General features: G+C 39.4%; 1 protein-coding gene across 1 annotated transcript in view; it reads right to left on the reverse strand.

Annotated features, from left to right (window-relative positions):
- Window positions 1–21,935, reverse strand: part of MAPKBP1 (mitogen-activated protein kinase binding protein 1) — a 93,134-nt gene that overhangs the window by 55,233 nt on the left and 15,966 nt on the right. The gene's annotated exons all lie outside the window — the stretch shown is intronic.

The following is a 21,935-nucleotide window of genomic DNA, read 5'->3' on the forward strand; positions in this document are numbered from 1 at the left end:
TAGATGGCTCCTAACCTCAGAAAGGCATGGCATGCACTATGTCCCACTCCCATCCCCAATTTTTTCTGCTCTGCAAGATTCCATATGAGTGGAAAACAGAGAACTGGGATGGATGGAATAGGTTTAGGATTCCACTTTGAGCAAAGAGGCCCAGGTTCTCCACCTTTGTTCTAAGAAATGGAGGCAAATCCTCCCAACCAAAGTCAATAGCATTCTCCTACCAGTTGCTCAGAGCCTACCTAGATTCTGTCCATTATTGTGCTAAGCACTATCCAAAAGCATTAGGGAAGTTACTGGTGTGAATAGAAAGGCAGTGGCTTAATAATTCTATACTTCCCTAATTTTTGATTCTTTGAGCTACTCCAGCCAGCAATGGGTAGGGAGAGAACAATTAGGAAATTTATGACTTGTACTTTTGCTTTTAATTAAGTATACACAGAGTAACAGATGCACAAGATCACTCATATAATGCTGTAGGGAAAGTTGCTCTAAGTACAAGAAGGAACCTATTTAAGGGCTTATGTTGCATTAACCCTTGAATGCCTGCACCCTTTCTTACTGCCACTTACTCCCTTTCAAAAGGCCAACCCTGGATTACTCCCCAGCATCTGAGTTCTCCAGTTCTGGGTCTGCTGAACACTGATGGAAGAAGTCATATAACCTCTATGAATTAATGTTTAGCAGTTTCAACTGGGCTTTTACTTACCACAGCAGCATATTACTTTGTTTACTCTTCCCTGACTGACCATCCCAACTCCTCAAAGCAACTATTCCAAACTTTCTCTTCTGAAGCCACCACCACCATCCCCCACCCCTTCCTTTCAGGAGAATAGCTTTCCAGAAACTCCACTAAAAAAAAATTAAGGTTTTGGATCATAAACTCCCTCTTGTAAAAGAGAATTCTTGGTTCTCTTTGAGTTCACACTTGTGAAAAAGGAATCCTTTGTTCTCTTTGCCTAGTTGGAGTTAACACTTTGGTTGGCAATAACTTTGAATCAACACAAACTTGAACTAGGTGGGAGAAGCTTGAAAACCACTTGGTGAATTCACACTTTACTTGATGCTAGGTGAGAAGCCAGTAAGATACTTGAAGAGCCCCACCCTTTTTTCCCCAAACTTAAACAGACAGAAACTCAAGAGTTCACACACTCAGAAAGGTGTGAATCCAAAGGTGACAACTCAGACAATTTGGAAACTGTGATGGCCCCCATGAAAAGGGGCAGGAACAAGAAACCACCATAAAAGCCATGAAGATCCCTAAACAGGCAGGCTGGTGAAGGAGGCTAGAAGAGAGTGAACTCCAAGAAGGAAGTTGATTTCAAGAAGAAGGTTGGCTCAAAGAAGAAAGTCGGCCTCAGGAGTCACTTTCAGCTCCAGTCATTGTCCTGGGTGAGTGGATAGCTGGTTTTCCCTTCCTGTCTTCTGGAGATAGTTTAATTCTGATTGAAGGTTAATAAGTCCTGGCTGAACCAAGCACTGGAACAATATTTAGTTAGATAGTTAATGTCTTTTCTACCCTTTTATACTTTCACTCTTTCTACTTTTATAAATAAAAGATTTTATAATTTGCATATATTTAGCCAAACCATTAATTTTAACACTTACACTCTCCTCTCCAATTGTGCTAAATTCTAAATCCCTCAATACAACCCCCCATTCCCTCCTTCTTTGCTCCATTCTAGGAGGAAGAGCTGATCCTCCTTGCCAATGCCACCCCCTAAATTTGTACCCCCATCCCATTCAGTCTCCTCTAGCAGCTTTCCTCTTTATGTATCCATTCTTCCTCATCCTTAACACCTCATTACCACTGGTTCCTTCCCTGAGGCCTTCAAACCATCACCACATTTCCATCATCCTTGACTTGACTTTACCACTCCCTTAAATTATTCTACATCTTTCATTCTTTTCATATCCAAACTCACAGAAAGATCTGTATACCCTACATAGGTGCCTCCACTTTGTTAGTCAACAAGTAGTATTTTTTTTTTAAATAAACCCTAATCTAAGACAGAAGAGTAGAAAGGGCTGGGCAACTGGGGTTAAGTAACTTGCTAGGAAGTATCCAAGGCCATATTTGAACCCAGGTCCTCCCAATTCCAGGCCTGGCTCTCTATCCACTAGTCCACCTAGCTGCCCCTTAATAAGTTCTTACTAAGTTCTTATTATGTACCAGGCATGTGCTAAGTGCCGGTTCTTGCTTCCTACTCTCTTCTCAACCCTTTGAAATCGGAATTCTGTTCTTTCCCCCTTTACCTACACCTATTCAACTGAAACTACTCTCTCCAAAGTCATGATGGCCTAATCTCAGTACTCAATCCTTAACCTCTGTGGGTACCTGATACTAATGACCACTTAAGGGTATTCTGACCTTTTTCATTACATTGTTCAGGCTGGCTTTCTTCCTAGCTGTCAGACCAAATCTTTGCCCTTCTCTTGTCTTAGCAGAATCATCATCTATATCATGTGAAAATTTGTTATTACATGTAACTGGTTAAAAAAAAAGAATCATTATCTATGTCATGCCCCTTCCCTATGGGTATTCACCAGGGGCTTTGTCCTAAGCCCTCAAGATGAAGAACTATCTTCTTAGGATGAAATAATTAGCTCTCATCTATTTCAGTATCACCTTTATACCAGGGGTCGGCAACGTATGGCTCTGCAGGAGCCATAAAGTCAATTTTTTTTCAGGCGCTGTTACAGAAGTGCACACTGTTAAAGGAGCGCGCGCTGTGAGCACTGTATGGCTCTCACGAAATTACATTTTAAAAAATGTGGCGTTTATGGCTCTCACAGCCAAAAAGGTTGCTGACCCCTGTTTATACAGATAACTCCCAAATCTACACATCTAGCCCTCCTTTCTCTCTCTATGGACATTTTTTTTTTTTAATTTTAAACCCTTAACTTCTGTGTATTGACTTATAGGTGGAAGATTGGTAAGGGTAGGCAATGGGGGTAAAGTGACTTGCCCAGGGTCACAGAGCTGGGAAGTGTCTGAGGCCGGATTTGAACCTAGGACCTCCTGTCTCTAGGCCTGGCTCTCAATCCACTGAGCTACCCAGCTGCCCCTCTCTATGGACATTTTGCCTGGATATTGTAACATAAGTACTTTAGACTCCACACGTCCAACAGAACTCATTAAAGCTTTCTCCCTAAAAGCTACGCCTCCTCCTAACTTGCCTATTTCTGTCAAGGGAAGAGAAAAAGCATTTATTAAGCACCTGCTGGGTGCTAAGGATTTTCTCAAAACAACCCTTGGAGGTAGCTGCTATTCTTATTCTCATTTTACAATTAAGGAAACTGAGGCTTTGAGAGGTTAAGTGACTTGCCAAGGGTGACACAGCTATTTAAAGTATTTATGGGCTCAATTCAACTTAGATCTTCCTGACTCCAGGCCCAGTACTCTAATCCACTGAGCCAACCAGCTATCCAGAGAATCACCATTCCTCTAATTGCCCAGGTTTACAACCTAATAGTCATCCTTGACTCTTCACTCTCAATCACCTCCATTTCCAATCAGTTTCCTAGTCTTGTCATTTCATCTCTTCAATATCTCACACCTGTCCACTTTTCTTCTCTAACTCCCACCACAACCATGTAGTCCTTACCCTGTCACCACCACTTTCCTGCAAGAGCCCTCCACAGTCTCAATGCATCTGAAACTCTTTCACCTTTCCAATCTATCCACAACTGTCAAACCAACATTCCTATAGAACCAGTCTATATCTGTCCCTGCTTCAGTGGTTCCCCACTGCCTTTAGGATAAAACAAGAGTTCCTCTGCTTAGAATTTAAGGTCTTTCCCACAATCTAGCTCCAATCTACCCTTTCTAAGCTTACTCCTTCATGCAATCTATGATTCATGACTTACTGATGCATATGCTTGCAAAAATAAAAAAGCATTAATTGAAGGCTTACTAAGTGCCAAGCACTCAGCTAGGTATAGAAGAAACAAAAGCAAAAGACAATCTTTGTTCTCAGAATTTATATTCTAATGGGGAAGAAAACTGGCCAGGGAAGGCAGCTCTTTGGTAGGTGGAATAATAGAGTAATCCAATGACACTCCCATTCTAAAGACAATGGATGGTACTGTTAATTTGATTACAGTTCTTAAATCGAGAAGCACAAATGGAGTGGAATGGAAGAGAAGGCACCTTTCTGTTTGACCAAGGTTAAGATGAAAGCTCCTGGACCCAGGGAGCACAGAACTGAAGCACAGTGGCTTCAAGCATGATGTCCAACACTGGAGAATGAGGTCCAAGGGCAGAAAATAGTCAGAGTAAATAAGAGGAGGTACACATAAGTTTGCACTTTTGCCAATGCTGTAGCATAATGCCTAGAATATAATCTCCATTCACCTTATAGAAACACTAGCTAACTTTAAAGATCACAGGAAGAATCAGAACTTAAATGCTCCCAGTAGTTCAAGCCCACCTCCCAAACATATCTGTATCCACTTTGTATATATCCTCTTTTTTTCTATGCACATTATCCTCCCTCCTTCTCACCCCTGGTATAATATAAGCTCCTCACAACCCAAGCTTGTTTAATTTTTCTTTGTAACCCTAGGCCCTACCTCAGGGCCTGGTATATAATCAATAATAGCTGAATTGGGGGCAGCTGGGTAGCTCAGGGGATTGAGAGCCAGGCCTAGAGACAGGAGGTCCTAGGTTCAAATCTGTCCTCAGATACTTCCCAGCTGTGTGACCCTGGGCAAGTCACTTGACCCCCATTGCCTACCCTTACCACTCTTCTGCCTTGGAGCCAATATACAGTATTGACTCCAAGACGGAAGGTAAGGGTTTTTAAAAAAAATAATAATAATAACTGAACTGAGTAATCCAAAGAACAGTTTTGGGGGATGAGGGAACTGAAACCAGGGAAGGGTAAAGGCAGAAATATAATCAGAAAGTTTGCTAACCTAATTCAAGACCTAAAAGCTAATGTCTGAATGAATCTGCAGGCACAAATACTCTTCCACCATAGCCCTGAAATGTAGCTACTGCCAAGAGAAGAATCCAGTCTGGAGCAAATGCAGTGAATAGCATGGAGAACCATGGAGAACAGTTGCAACAGCAGCAAAGGGTTTTTTTAAATTCTAGCAACACTATTGCAGAGTCAGAGACTCGACACTGAGAAATTAGCTGCTTTATGCCCAACAATGGTCTCCCTTACATCCAGGCCTCAAGCCCAACACTCTGGAGAACAAAGCAGGTATAGCCAATGCTTTTGTAGGTATGCTATGCCATGATGGGGGAAAGTCTACACTCACACTAAAACCAGTGTCATCTTTCCCTTTGCAATATAGCTGCCAGACAGCAGAATTACAAATATAAGATGGTGATGCCCTTGTTTATTTGGGTATGTTTTGGGGGTTTGGTTTTATAAGATTATTCACCTACAAAAATGAACAATATGGAAATGTTTTGTATGATAATACATATATAACCCAGAAAAACAAATAAATAAGTGATCCCTCACACAATATAAACTGGACCACATTCTTTACAGGTCCTAGGGCTGTGCCATTAAAAGGGAGAAAGGAGGAAAATCCTCTCATCCCATATATAAAAATAGAACAAAATATTTTCAATGCATGGGGAAATAATGTGAAGTACGCATTAAAAGTAGAAAGGCTATGAATGTTGGGCCTGGAGAGGGGAGCTCCTGGGTTCAAATATGGCCTTAGACACTTCTTAGCTATCTAGACAAGTCACTTACCTCCAAGTTGCCTGGCCCTTACTAATACAATGTATTGATTCTAAGACAGAAGGTAAGGGTTCTTAAACAAATAAATAAATATGTGTGTGTGTGTGTGTGTGTGTGTGTGTGTGTGTGTGTGTGTGTGTGTGTGTGTGTGTGTGTGTGTATAGCTGAAGAGGGGAGACAAAGAACCCCTACCTAGCATGTGCAAGGCACTGTATTACAGGGATAAAGAGATGAATTTGAAATGTGGCTTCTGCCCATAAAGATCATCTAGTAGGGAAGATAAGGCATAAAGATAACTATAATCAAAAGAGGCATTAGAGAGGCACAAAGTAACCTACTACTGGGCATATGAATTCAAAGCCATGAAGAAAGGTCTCCTTTATACCTAATATTCATAGAAACACCTTTTGTGGCAGAAAAAAACTAGAAATAAAATTGACTAGCCATCTACTGAGGAATGGCTAAAACTCTGGTAAACAAATGTAATGGAACAAATATAAAGAATTCTTGATTAGACTTGGTAGCACTGAATACAGAGTGAAGAAAGCCAAGCCAGAAAAATATATAGAATGACTATGATGATGCAAATAAAAACAATGCTAAAAGATAGCTGAACCAAAATGAGAGGAAATAAACGTTACTGGATCCTAAGAACAGTTGATGAAATATATCTTTCCTCTCCTCAGTGGAAAAATTAGGGACTATACAAGACACATGCTACATACACTGTAAAAATGTTCAGTGTGTGTGTGTGTGTTGTGCTTCATAACAAGGGAGAATTTTGCTGGGAGGAGTAGATATTGAGAAATGTCTGTGACACGAAAAAATCATCAATAAGTTTTTTTAGGATTTCTAATTTGGTTTTATCTGGGGATTTTTAATTTGTTTGCTTTCTAGTTTTTTAATTTGCATGCCCAATTAATTGACCTCTGCCCTTCCTAATTTGTTAATATATGCACTCAAGGATATAAATTTCCCCTTGAGTACTGCTTTGACTATATCCCATAGATTTTGGTAAGAAGCTTCATCATCGTCATTCTCTTCAATGAAATTATTGTTTCTATGATTTTTTCTTTAACTGATTTTGGAGAGTCATATTATTTAATTTCCAATTGAATTTTGGTTTGCCTCTCCATGTACCCTTGCTAATTGTTATTTTTATTGCATTATGATCTGAAAAGGTTGTATTTATTATTTCTGCTTTTTTGCATTTGTTTGCTATGTTTTTATGCTGTAGTACGTGGTCAATCTTTGTGAATGTACCATGTGCTGCTGAAAAGAAGGTATATTCCTTTTTGTCCCTATTTATTTTTCTCCATATATCTCTTAGCTCCAATTTTTCTATGATTTCGTTCACATCTCTTACCTCTTTCTTATTTACTTTTTGGTTTGATTTATCTAGATCTGATAGAGGAAGGTTCTCCTTTAGAAATTTGGATGCTATACCATTTGGTGCATACATGTTGAGTACTGATATTTCCTCATTGTCTATACTGCCTTTTATCAGGATGTAATTAACTTCCCTATCTTTTAACTGTATCTATTTTTAATTTGGCTTTGTCAGATGTCATGATTGGGACTTCTGCCTTCTTTTTCTCAGTTGATGTCCAATAGATTTTGTTCCAGCCTTTTACCTTTACTCTGTGTGTGTCTACCTGCCTCATGTGTTTCTTGTAGACAACATATGGTAGGATTTTGGTTTCTAATCCACTCTGCTATTTGCTTCATTTTATGGGTGAGTTCATCTCATTCACATTCAGAGTTATTATTACCAGCTATGTATTCCCCGACATTTTGATTTCTTCTCCTTGTCCTGCCCCTTCTTCTTTCACTATTTCCTCCTATACCAGTGTTTTGTTTCTAATCAGCCCCCTAATCCCCACCCTTATTTTACTTCCCTTTCTTCCCCCCAATAAGTTTTTTTGAAGAAATGTTTAAAGTGTCATGGAGTTTCAATGAAGACTCATTCACACTTGCTGACAGAAGGCTTGAAGGAGAAGGTAGATTATGAGCCATACCTTTAAGGATGGTTAAGACTGCCTGGTAAGTGCAACCGGAGGGGATTCTACCATCAAATGGTGAAATGAAGCAAAGTCTAAAGGTGAGAAAGCATAGGGAATGTGTAGGGCACAGGGCCCATTTAGGGCAATGGAGTGTCTGGCAGGGCACAGAGAGATAATATACTGTCAGACTAGAGCCAAAATGGGGCTAAACTGGGGAGGGCCTCCAATTCCAGATGGAGGGGTTCAAATTTCACTTGGTAGGCCAAGGAGAAGAACCTGAAGGCTTTTGAGCAGCAAAATAACAGGCAGGCCTGTGTTTTAGAAAAATTAATCTGGGGAGAAACAACATAATGTAGCAAATAGGATGGTCAGGAAAAACTGAGTTTCAGTCTACAACTAACATTCTAGCTGTGTGCCATGGTCAAGTCACTTAATCTTTCAGAGTCCCATAGGGGTAGTGAAGGGAGTTTCTTACACCAATGAAATCACAAATATGGACAAAGCTAAAACAAACTCACTGAAGTGAGAAAAGACTAGAAATGGAGAAGTTTAGTTAGCAACTATTGCAGCCATCCGATCAGGAGATAATGAGATTCACAGAAGTCAGCATGGAAGAAAAAGAAGTGAAGTGATGAAAAAGATATAGAGGCAAAGTGGAAAGAACCTGGGACCTGACTAGATTGGAGGAAGGGTAGAGAATTAAGTTTTAGCCCAGATAATCACAAGAATGATAGTGCTGGGAATAAAAAAGAAGTCAGAAAGAAGAGATAGGTAGGGAGATGTTGAGTCTGAGGTGTTGATGCATTGAAATGGATATATCAGCATGCAGTTGGAACTGTAGGGTTGCAGCTTCTAAAGGAGGTGAGAACTGCAGATAGAAATCTGCATCATCTACACTGAGGTGAGAGTTGAAGTCAAGATTAGTTCGGTTAGCTAAAAGATAGAGGGTGGACAGGGAGGCAGAGTTCAAGGATAGAACACTATTACCAAATGTTACATTTACAGGGCAGGAAGAATAAAAGAAGTCAGTACCAGAAACAAAGTATTCAAAAGTAGGATGACAACCAAACCAGGTAGGTAGTCTAATGTCACAAAAAGGAAAAGAGGAAACAGTTCAAGAAGGTGACAACAGACGGTCAACAGTGTCAAATGTTTCAGAGTTGTCAAGGAAGCCAATGAGTAAAGATGATCTTCAGAGTTCAAACTCATCAGCAATACCAAATAAGGTTGGTCCTAAGGTTCTGGGAGATCTCGAGATCTAAGCATTTCCGTTGATTCCTAAACATGAGCAAGAAAAAGTTCTAAGCAATGGCATTCTTGCCCCCTAATTCTCTAGTCATTCCAACAATCAAGGGAATGTAAAGAGGACAAACTGAAGATACTTGCCTGAAAACCAAATCACTTCCCTCACATTGCGGCAAGGGGTCACAGAAGAAACCTGTAATATTAGGGAAGTAGCTTCTCTCCTGGGACTTAGTGAATAAGTCAAAGCCCACAAAAGGCCAGGGTCACCTAGCACTGGATGACCTTCAGATTTCATACACATCAGCAGAAGTGAGGAAATCCCAGCATCTGATGGGAGCTATTCTCTGCAACAGCTTCGATGAGAATACCAGCTTCTCCTTTCCTCTACTTCTCAGCCCCCCCAAAACCAAGTTATAAATAACTGGGATATAAATCATCACCAGCCAAATCATGGGCTTGCTATTTCTGTACTCAAACATGTCAGGAACCTGCCCAAGGCAGAACTCACTTTTCCTTTCCCTCCTTTGCCTCAGGTTAAGAATAACTATGCCTTTCTCCTGCACATACTACTAATTCCCTCACACAGATCAGGTTCCTACATTAGACTTTATCCCATGCTCACCAACTCCTGTTTTTTTTATAGAGGTGCACACAAGTTGCCAGATAATGGCCTTAGAAACACAATTATCTCCTCTATTCCTAACACAGCCACATACTTTACTGTAGTAGACTTGTGCTCAGCATTTTTCTCAATACCAATTCATAAGAATTCCAGGAATATATTTGCCTTTACCTGGAATGGTTGCCAGTGGACCTGGTGTAAGCTGCCAGAAGGGTTCGTGGACAAGCCCAATGCTGTTCTCACAAATTTTGAGTCAAGATACAGATAATATTAAATTTAAGAATAGCCATTTAATTCAATACACGGATGATTTGCTCTTGGCCTCACCAAATGCCACAGTGTGCCAGGAAGATAGCAAACATCTCCTTTTAGAGCTGCATAAGAGAGGCCACAAAATTCAGTGGTATCTCCCCAAAGTGAAATACTTAGAGTTTATTTTAACTGCTGGTGCCTGCTCCATTTCCCCTAAGTATACTGAAGATATTCAAAAATTGAGCACACCCTCCACTAAGAAACAGTTGAGGGCAATTCTTGGAGCAACAGGGTTTTGCAGGCAGTGAATCCTTTGCTATGCTCTAGGCACCCAGATTACAACAAGCCATTTACTTTGTATGTAAACGGAGCTTCAGGTGTTCTTACTCAAACTTTGGGACCTACTAAGTGCCCATTTGATTATTATTCGGCCCAGCTGGACCCAGTAGCTTCAAGAGCACCACCATGTCTTAGATGCATAGCTGCCACAGCCTTGCTAGTAACTAAATCTGCTGATTTATTATTGGGATGCCTTTTAACCATAAGCATTGTTGCTAAGACATAGAACACAGGCATTTTCTGATTGGAGACTTGCAAGGTACAAGGTACCTTGTTAGGTAATGAAAATATTACCTTGAAATGCTGTACAGTTCTAAATCCTGATACCCCAATTCCAGACTTACCATTTTCAGGAACAGTTGTGAATCTTTAGTGTCCATGGCAGAAAAACTTTGAGATAATCTACTGTATACTCCTTTACACAACCCAGATCTAGTCTTATTCACTGATTATTCTTCTTTCATGAGGGATGGCATACACTACACTGGAGCTGCTGTAGTTACAGAATTTGCCACTCTGTGGTCAGTTTCACTGCCCTCAAATATAAGTGCTCAAGGTACAGAACTGATAGCTCTAAAACATGCCTGTATAATTGCCAAAGATAAGAAGACAACAATTTACACAGACTTTAGACATGCATTCGGAATATGTCATGCAGTGGGTATGCTATGGCTTCAAAGGAGATTTTTAATATCAGGTGGAAAATGTATAGCAAATGCAGAAATTATTAATGAAGTTCTTTCTGCCCTTCAGCTCCCTGAAGCCCAAGCTTTTGTGAATTTTGGTATTTCTTTGAATGTGCATTACCTGTTGTACTACTGTTTTAAAAAGCTATTACTTAGTGAAAATCATTTGCACTCACACTGTGGATCATGGTCAAGTTAAAAAGGAAATGGATCTCATTTGGGTGTGAAACCTTTGTATTCTGCCTCTACTTGGCTGACATAGTGTGTCCGTCCCTGATTGTGAGCTATATAGTTTTGAATGATTTTTAAAATTTTATTATTGTTTTCCCTTGTATGTGCAATAGAGTATTTGAGTTTTCTTTTTTCTCATTTTTTTGTACTTGAAGCACATGTTACCAGTATTAATGGTTTTTTGATTTTGCACTAGGGCATTGATGGGCAAACTATGGCCTGTGAGCCAGATGCGGCCCCCTGAAATGTTCTATCTGGCTGTGCCGCATTATTCCTAATCTGACAAATACAATGAGTAGGATACAATACAATGAAACTTCGAAAGAGTTGCCTTAGAAAACAGACTGACAGATGAGCATTTCCTTTCCTGTGGCCCCCTCTTTAAAAAATTTGCCCATCAATGCACTAGGGTAAGTTTACAATGTCCATTAGCCCTAATGTCAATGCATACCCAAAAGCCTTAGACTATGGAAACCTACCATTGACTGTTAAATATTATGGGGCTTTGCTTAATGATTGTATCTGATTCCAGGAGAAGGGATCACTAAAGAGTCACTGCACAATGCCAACAAACACAAGGTCAAAGAGACCAACCAATACTGGTGGAATCGAAGAGATTCTTCGCCAAGACAGGGGCCTTGAACTTGTTTGAGGTTCGAGGTTGCAGCTATTCAATATACATCAGATGCAGCTCTTCCCCGTGCCACATTCTGATAAGTACAGAAGTTTGGCTACCATTCTGGTTCCCCTATCCCTGAGAGCAAAGGTAAAATCAGACCAATCTAATTCCCATCTACTTCAAAACCTTGTCCTTTTTTATGTCTCTCATAGTGTGGCAATTTTCTGTAGTCCTGGCTGCTGATTGGGTAAGTGCATAATTGCTACCACAGGCTTGTGGGACATATTTCACTTTAATCGGGCCCTGATTCAAGAACTTGTTATAGGTTTATTTTTCCTTACTTAGAATTTTTACACATAAGACTTTGATATTTTATATTTCATCCAGAAGTTACTTTTTCTCTTTTATTTGGATTTTTTTTTTGCTGTTTTTGATTTCTTTTGACAATTGATTCATATACCTCATAACTCAGCCATTTATCCCTGGGTGATCCATGTGTTTGTCAACACCCTTCGGGGGAAGGGAGGCGAGTTGTATTATTATCCTATAATGCCAAGTTTAAATTCTTTTGAGAGTAATTTTAAGATAAGAAACTTGCTACCTCCCTGAATCCAGAAAGTGAACTCTTTGGAGAAGGTACCATGAAGGTACCTGCAGAAATCACATGCTGCACCAAGAGATCCAGAGTGAACTTTGGGTTGTGGTGATTTGAACTGTGGGGTTCAACTGTAGTGAACTTTGGGTTGTGGTGATTTGAACTGTGGGGTTCAACTGTAGTTGAACACATTGTTTTGAATGTACACTCTTGGGTCAAAGGGGACTGCCCCTAATTGGTTGGTTTTTTTTGGTCAATGTAGCAATCATTGGTTTTGTTCTTTTTCTCTTTTATTTCCCTCTTATCCCCAAATTATTGTAATTTCCCCCTTAGAAACTGCAATGTTGTATATACCTTTAGTTAAAAATCTTTAGTTATAAGTTGGTTACGTGTTCTGATTCCATGGGGAAAATAGGAATGTAAATCTGGGGGATTTCTACATGCTCGTTTTCCATTGGAATCACAGGGGGATTGTGTAATTAGAACTTCTGTACCCTGGAACTACGATTCTCTGCATCCCACTTTCGTCCTCATGTTACATCCTTAAGTTTTGGAGATAATTTTTGTATATACTCCGCCCCTCTCTCTTCTCCCACTTTCACTGTCAGGTAAACTTGTCTTTATTCAGGCTATACTTTTCCTCTTCTTCAAATGATTATTAATAAATCATATAAAATATAATACTTGGAATTATTGAATATTAATTTTAATCTTACAATAAATGCTATGGTGCTATTATTTACATTATAAAACAAAAATGTAAATTAATAAAGGATGAGATAAAGATGAAATAATATTTTACTTAAAGTCAATAGAGAATCATTATAATTTATTGAGTAGTGGAGTGTTGTGATAAGACCTAAACTTAAGAAATTTTCCTTTGGCAGCTATGTGGATATGGATTGGAGGGAAAAAAGACTTGAATCATCAGGAAGACAAATTAAGAGGCTATTACATGTGATAATTAGATTAAGTCTACACTGCCCATCTTTAGATTTAATCACCAAAGGTGAGAGCACCTTCCAATTCTGGAAGGTTCTAACCCACCTGTGCTAGAGTGAGTAATGAATCAGAATCAATGGACCGCCCCCTACGCTTTTCTATTGTGATTGGACACGCAGGTTAGGGGAAGGCACTGGAAGTGACACATACGTGACCCCTTTAAAAGAGGGAGTTGAGTGAGTGAGGCTGCTTCTGGTTTGGTGAAGGGGACCTGAGGGAACTTTGCTGGTTCATGACCGAGACTGTTCCACATGGTGAGTTTAAAGACTGAATCTTCCTGAACTTCTATTAAGAAACTTCCTTTTATAGACTCTGTGAATGAAGTTTGCTCCATTCACCTCTGGGCCTCAGGCCTTTTAACCCTCAGCTGAGGATTAAGATCTACCTGGATTAATTAGTGAGATAGATTCTTATTTTCTTCCCCTCTCTCTTCTCTCATGTAAATAAATTTCCATAAAACTCAATTTTGATTTGAGATTATTCTTAATTGAGGATTAATAATAGTTCAATCCTCTGGAGACCATCTTTAATATACTGAACCCATAAAACCCCTTTTTCACCCTTACATTAAAAAATCCAGGAGTTATAAGGGTCTGAATTAGAATGGTAGCTATATGAATGGAGAAAAAAGGTCAGAGAGGCAAGAGATGTTGTGGAAGGAGAAACAAGATTTGGCAATAGCTGGATATATGACAGTCAGTGCAAGTGAGGTATCAAAGATCACACCAAGGCCATGAACTTAATGAGCGGAAGGATGATGATGTTCTCAACAATAAGAAAGTTTGGAGGGAAAGATAATATAATGAGGTCTGTGATGCAGACTGAGTTCAACACTCACAGAAGCCCACAGAAGTTAAGCCTGGGGTCAACACAATATTTGCTGAAGAATTTAAAATCAAATCTTCCTGATTCCAATTGCTACTCTCTATCCACTAAGCCAGAGGTACCAAATTCACACAAAACTCTGTAGCTGAGTCAAAATAAGATGTAATTGGGAAATGCTTAACAAAATAAAAATACAATGTAGATAATATTAGTTTGTGGTTTTCTAAGTCAAGTGGCCTGCAGAGATCCCTTTCTATTAGAATTTGGTACCACAACTAGAGCAATTAGTTGCCTGCTTATCCACTTCAATCCACTCTATCCCACTTAAAATAGAAAAAGGCAGGGGAAAGGTTCTCACTAAATGACCACTTGCCCCAACCACAATACTTGTTAATGGACTTCTGTTGCAGCCATGAAATAAACTGGGGTATGTGTACACTAAGGACAGGGCAAATGGCAGCTGTACAGCCTGCTGGTTTAGTGCCCAAGTTAGGCTATAATTGCCCTGAAAGACCCACACCAGGTGTAGTGCAGAGGTGAGGGGTTGAGAGCCTGCACAAGCACTAGAATGGACACAAAAAAGGAATATGGTTATGTTGGAGACAAGTCCCAGGATTGGCTATTGCAAGCAGGGTAGTATGTGACTCACATTCCCACCCTCACAATGATTAGGTCATATATTCTCTTTAAGGTCATACAAATTCCCCATTTTGAAAAAAACAATGATCTGCTAGAAATAAAGGGTAACACCAAAAACAAATTAGGAGGACATGGAAAAGTTTGAATAATTTTTATTACATTCAATAAAATAGGCTTTGTACAAACAAAAGCAATGCAACCAAGATTAGAAGGGAAACAACAAATCTTGGTAAAAAAAAAAACAACTCATAGCAAATGTTTCTGACAAAGCCTCATTTCTCAAATGCATAGAGAACTTAATCAAATTTATAAGATACAAAGCCAAGCATTCCCCAAATGAAAAATGGTCCAAGGATATGAATAGGCAGTTCTCAGAGGAAGAAATTAAAACTTTCCAGTCATATGAAAAATAAAAAGCTCCAAATCGCTTTTGATTAGAGAAATAATGTAAATTAAATCAACTCTGAGATGCCACCTCACACCTATCAGATTGGCTAACATCACCAAAAAGGGAAATGCTAAATGTTGGAGGGATGTGGGAAAATTGGGACACTAACACATTGTTGGTGGAAGTATAAACTGATAAATCATTCTGGAGAGCAATATGGAATCAGGCTCAAAGAGCCACAAAACCATACATACCTTTTGACCCAGCAGTGGGTCTATATCCCAAAGAGATCAGTTAAGTGGAAAAGGACCTAGCTATACCAAAATATTTTTAGCAGCTCTTTATGTAGTGGCAAAGAATTGGAAAATGAGAGATTATCATCACTTGGGGAATGGATGAACAAGTTGTGATATATAGGTGTAATGGAATACTATTATAGCACCTTAAGAAATGATGAACAGGATGAGTTAAAAAAAACCTGGAAAGATATATATATAAACATAAGCAAATAAATAAATATATATATGCATAGTGAAGTGAGAAGAATTAGGAGAATAATCTATACAGAAACAGTAATATACAATTATACAATGATCAGCTGTGAAGGACTAAATCATTATCAGCAAAAAAAGTTTCCAAGATAACCCACAAGGGATTCACAATGAAAATGCTATCCAAAGCCATAGAAGGAATTGTTGGAATCTGAGAGCAGATCAAACATGTCATCTTCCATTATATTTCCTTCATGAGATTTTTACTGTATGTGTGATATGTGTCTTCTATCATAACATGAGCAATATGAAACATGCATGAAAGAAAGTACTAGTATAAACTATATCAGACTATTTACTATAAGCCTAAAAATGAATATACAATACTCCTAGTATTATTTTTTTTTAATTTTTTTTAAACCCTTGTACTTCGGTGTATTGTCTCATAGGTGGAAGAGTGGTAAGGGTGGGCAATGGGGGTCAAGTGACTTGCCCAGGGTCACACAGCTGGGAAGTGGATGAGGCCAGGTTTGAACCTAGGACACCTCCTGTCTTTAGGCCTGACTCTCACTCCACTGAGCTACCCAGCTGCCCCCCTAGTATTATATTTTTATAAGATTTAATAATAACAAAGTGAGAGAGAAAGGGGTTCCTTCAACTGAGTGATCAGAGCAAAGAGCCAGAGACCCAGCAGCCTACTACCCTCAAGCCAAAGCCAAAGCCCCCTAAAAATGTCCCCTCAGTGTGGGTTTCAGCAAATTTATAAACAAACCCACAACAGGGCTCAACACTGGGATAGGAGACAAGGGAACCCCAGGAAGAATAAAGAATGCTAGGAAATGAAGTCCCCAGGGTACAAACTTTTAAAACACACATTACCACCTTAGGGAGGAGGGAGGAAAGAGAAGGGAGAAAATCTGAATCCTAAAATGTCAGAAAACATTGTCAAAAATTGTTTCTACATGTAACTGAAAAAATTAAATTTTAAAAATTAGAAAAAGAAAAGGAAAATAATCTAGACAATAAATTCTCTGGGATTAAAAAAAAGAATTCCTTTCATTTTTATACCATTTCCAAGAAATCAAATTTAAGTTCCACCTGGTCTTAGGAAAAGAATACAATATTAACTAGTGCTTATTCAAGGGTGTCCATGCCCATTGGAGTTAATACAAGGGTACTTGTATCAAGGGCATACTTCCTAAAGCAACCTCAAAGTCTGAAGTAGGAGAGAGTTCAAGTGCTCAAATGCCACTAATCTGTCTCTGGTTCCTGAAAGGACAGCTGGGGAAGTGACCATTTAGGCAGCCAGGGTGACCTTAAGAGTTGTAGCAGAAGGAAGAGACCTAAGACAAGAATAACATGGTTCTGTTACAAGACATAATTCAGCTATATATAAGCCCTCTATTTAAGCCGCTAAAGAGGGGCTAAAAGAGTAAGTACTTCCTATCCTACTGAAAGGGACTGAAATTTCCAGGCAAGAGGAAGAGAGGAGAGGGCCAACGTTCTTCAGTACCCACAGGGAATCCCACGTGGTCAGAGCTCATCCACACTCTGCCCATAAGGGAGGCCACCAGACTCACTTGGACTACTGATAGCAGTTGCCATGGCAATGGATATTATATTGCCATAAGCTGGAGAATCTGATTTTGTATTCAAATGGAAAGGAGGGAGGAGTTTCAGCACCAGGAGGAAGAAAAAGAGGGACTAGTAAAAAAACAAAGTTGTAGGATAAATACCAGTACCCATTTGGAACAGAAGTAAAAGAAATAAGAAAATGGGCTACCAAGAAGTGACAAAAGGGGAAGCTAGGTGGATCAGTGGATAGTTAGCCCTAAAAATGGGAGGTCCTGGGTTCAAATCTAGTCTCAGATACTTCCTGTGTGAACCTTAGCAAATCACTTGATCCCAGGTGCCTAGATCTTACCACTCTTTTGCTTTGGAACCGATACTTAAAATAGCAGAAGGTAAAGGTTTAAAAAAAAAAAAGTGACAAGAATCTCCTCTATCTGCCCATGAATTTGGAACTCAACAAATCCAAGTAAAGACAGTAGTCATAGTCCTATTCTTATCCTCTCTTCCCTTCTACAGCTATCAAGAGGGAAAAGACATAAGATTCCTAGGTATCATTATAGAACCCCAAAGGTTATCTTAAGACAGACAAGAACAAAAACAATCAATTTATTCCTGACAGTAATTCCTCCTCAGTAGGGAGCCTTAAAACTGTGCTTGAGTTTAGCTATGTCCCTGTATCAGTCAATTCTGTTATCTAAGGTTAACAGCAAGTGTTATATACATGGTTTTAACCATCTACAATAGGTCTTAGAATGCATCCCCAGTAATCTGTACTCCAAAGAGAAGGCAACAAGCACAATAGGATTGTCCACACTTTCCATGCTATCTAATTTGTCACACGGCATCTATCACTCTTATTAGTAAGTTGTAGCATATGTAGAAAATTCCATGTGTCTTAATTTTCTCTGTGTCTGAAGGCCTCAAATACAAAACAGAGTATTATGTGCTGTTGCTTATCTTGGAACAGGGTTCAATGATCTAGTAGCATCCATTAACCAAATGGCAAATAGTGTTCAAGTCCTCTCTGCTTGTCTCCTTAAAAAAAAATGAGCTTTTATAAAGGATTTTTATCAACCTATTCTTAATGGTATTTACGTTTTAACTGCATAACACCATTAGTTTTAAAAGTCTAATTTCAGTAAACCAGTGGACCACCAGCTAGTATTTATATTTTAACTGTGTATAATACCTTGAGTTTTAAAATTTCAGGAGCAGCTGAATGGTACAGTGGATAGAGAGCCAGGCCTGGAGTCAGGAGGACCTGGGTTCAAATCTGACCTTAGATGCTTCCTAGCTGTGTGACCCTGGGCAAGTCACTTAATCTAATTTGTGCAGCCCTTGCTCTTATGCCCTAGATTTGTTACCAAGAAAGAAAAGCTTAAAAGAAAAAGTGCAGTTTAAGTAAGGTAGTGGACCAGATGTTTTTGGAAATAAAAAAGAACTCTTCTTGATGTCCATTAAATGATACCACAAAGACCCAACTCCAATCTATTTACATATCTGGCCTTAGAATGAAAGATTGGTCAAATTCAAATTGAATTTGAAGATTCAAATGGAAGATTTGAAGTAATATTACTTCAAAATGTATCTTATCCAAAGAGTTCTCCAAAAACTTTTAACCTATTATTAGCAAAGTACATGAAAGAACACTACAAATCATCAATAATAACAGAAATTAAATAAAAACTTCTCTAAGGTTTTCCCTCATACCCTAACAGGGGACAAAAATCAATGTTGGAGAAAACAGGCACATAGTGAAGCTGTGACATGGTCTAGCCATTCCAGAAAACAATTTGGAATTAAGCTAAAAAAAGTGACTAAAAAATGTCACTGTTCCAGAGATCATCCCACAGCTTAGGCATATATTCCACCAAGTAAGCCAAAGAAAGGAAGAGAGGTTATAGTCACAGTCACACTATTTTGTGGTAGCAAAGAACTAAAAACAAAATAGATGCCCATCAGTTGAGAAACAGCTGAACAAATGATGGTAGCTGAATACACTATGACACAGTAACATCTCTTTGACATAAGGATTGATGAATATGAAATTCAGAGAAGCATATCAAGACTTTTATATACTGAGACAGATGAAGCAAGCAGAACTAAGAAAACAATATACACAATGACAAGAAAGTAAAAAGAAAGAACAAAAAACAGATGAACCATGAAAGCTGACAGAGTTTCGTGCTGGGGAAGTTAAGAAAACCCACCCTCTGTCCTTATTAACAAAGGAGGGGAACTATAGATGTGAGATAGTACATATACGGTGCTTATTTTGTTGAAACTGCGTGTTTTCCCTACTTTTTCATCCTCTACATGAGCCTTCATGTTTGTGGGAGTTACTGAATGACCCAGAGTCCAGAGCAGCAGGGCATCAACAATCCAGATTTGGGAGAGATCCTGACTCGTTTAGGATACACCAAACATGAACTTTTCCACACACCTACCAGCAGCTATAGAAGGAATCAGAAGAGTGTGCAAAGCTTGTGGACTTCTGTTATTGGTTTGCTTTCTGGTAACAGCAGGAAGGTGAAACTCTCCCTAACAGAAGTGAAACAGTCCCTCAGCTGAGGCCTCTAATGGGGCAAAGCAAAAATTTAGTATTCTTTCCATTTCCACCCCATCTCAGAGTTGAGAGGAGGGACCTCCCTAAGTCCTGGTTGTGTTGACAAGAAAGCAGAGGGAGCAGGGAGGGAATGGTATGGGGCAATTTTCAAGACCCCTGACAACAGAATAGGTTGTATGCAAGAGGTTTCTGACCTCTTAAACATCTTCCTAAAAATGATCCTAACCCAGGGGCTACTCCAGAAGGGGCATCAACTGTCTGGTAGACTTGAAGGTCTTGGTACTGTTCCTCCTCACCACTTTTTATCAGGAACCCCAGGGAACTGCAAGGATTTGGCACCCATCACCCACCATATGAACTGGATCATTAATATCTAGATTCAGTCCTTCCAAAGGGTGGAGGTGGGGAGTAAAGCCTGGGGTTTCTGATCTTCATTCTCTTCCATATTCGGTCATTCCCTCAGGAGGCCCTTACATAGCTGCTATCTTTCTGTTTGAGTTCCCCACCCCACCCCCACCCCATTTCAGTGCTGCTTATGCCAAACTTCTTACATCCTTGGGGTCAGCTCTGCTCCGTAATGGCCCTAAGGCCATTTAAGAAGGGGAAAGTCCTCTAGAAGGCCTTTACAATCTTGCCACAAAGGGATGGTTAGAACAGATATAATATTCTAAGGTTCTAACTCTGAAGGTTCAACTAGTTTTTCCTTTAAAAGGTACTGAAACTTAACTAGCCCAGGAGGTTAAAGCTTCAACCACCCCCAATAGGTCTATGTTAAAAAGGCAACCAGGAGGACTGGAGTCAGAGCTTCTTAGGATTTGGACCAAAATGGCCAAAGAGAGAGAGAATAAGTTCAAATGAATCAATCTTTTACCTCTGCTTAGTATTCTTTCCATTCCATGGCTATACGTAAATATTCTTTTGTTAACTGTTGGATGATCTTTGAAGGTCTTATTTTTGTTGCATGAGACAAATCTGACTTACTACATTTTGTTGCTGTTCAGTCATTTCAGTCCTGTCCAACTCTTTGTGACCCTATTTGGGATTTTCTTGGCAAAGATACTGGAATGGTTTGCTATGTACTTCTCTAGCTATTTTTACAGATGAGGAAACTGAGGCAAACAAGGTTAAGTGACTTACTCAAGGTTACACACAGCTAGCTACATTTGAACTCAGGTCTTCTTGACTCCAGACTCTGATCTATCCACTGTACCACCTAGCTGCAAGACTTACTTACATAAGCCTTCCCAAATTCGTTTGAATTCTTTATATTCCTCATTAAGTCATATATCCTATTACATTCACATAGTACAATTGTTCAGGTAACCATTCCCCAATTAATGAATACTCACTTTCAGCTACAAAAAGATGTTACAAATATTATTTTTTCTGCAAGAGACTTTTCTATCTCTTTGGAGTATATATCCCTATAGTAGTATTTAAAAAAAAAAAAAAAACAACCCTCTTACATTCTGCCTTAGAATTGATACTAAGTATTGGCTCTAAGGCCAAAATGCAATAAGGACTAGGCAGTAATGGGGATTAAGGGACTTGCCCAAGGTCACACAGTTAGGAAGTATCTGAGGCCACATTTGAACCCAGGACCTCCCAATTCTAAGCCTGGTTTTCTATCCACTGAGCCAGCAGCTGTCCCCCTAATAGTAGTACTGATGAGTCAAAGGGTTTGACTACTTATCTTATTTCCAAAATACACACCGTCTTCTCTCACCATTTTCTGTGCTTTTCACCCTTTGTTCTTGCCAGTTTTCTAATTAGTGGAAGGGGAAAACTGTGGACTATCAAAGGAACTCAAAGTGGAAGGCTAAGATTATTGGATTTTTAAAAATATAACTCCCACATAGATTCATCTGCTTTTTGCAATAAAAAAAAGTTCAAATCCAAGTTAACAAAAGTAAGATAAAGCCAGAGTATGCTTCAACTGGTAGATGTTGGCAAAAGTGAAACAATCATTGCTGCGCTTCAGGCAGTGGGTGTGGGTGTTGACAGGAGCAGACTCTCCCTCACCTCCATCTGCCCCTAGCCTAGGGCACTCATATCCTCCTCCTCCTGCTCTGGATACAGTTCCCTGAAACATGAAGAAAAGATCAAAACCCTCTCTGGAAAGAAAGAGGTAGACCTTTATGGTGCCAGAGAACTC

Source organism: Gracilinanus agilis, chromosome 2 (genome assembly GCF_016433145.1).
Source record: "Gracilinanus agilis isolate LMUSP501 chromosome 2, AgileGrace, whole genome shotgun sequence".
NCBI lineage: Eukaryota > Metazoa > Chordata > Mammalia > Didelphimorphia > Didelphidae > Gracilinanus > Gracilinanus agilis.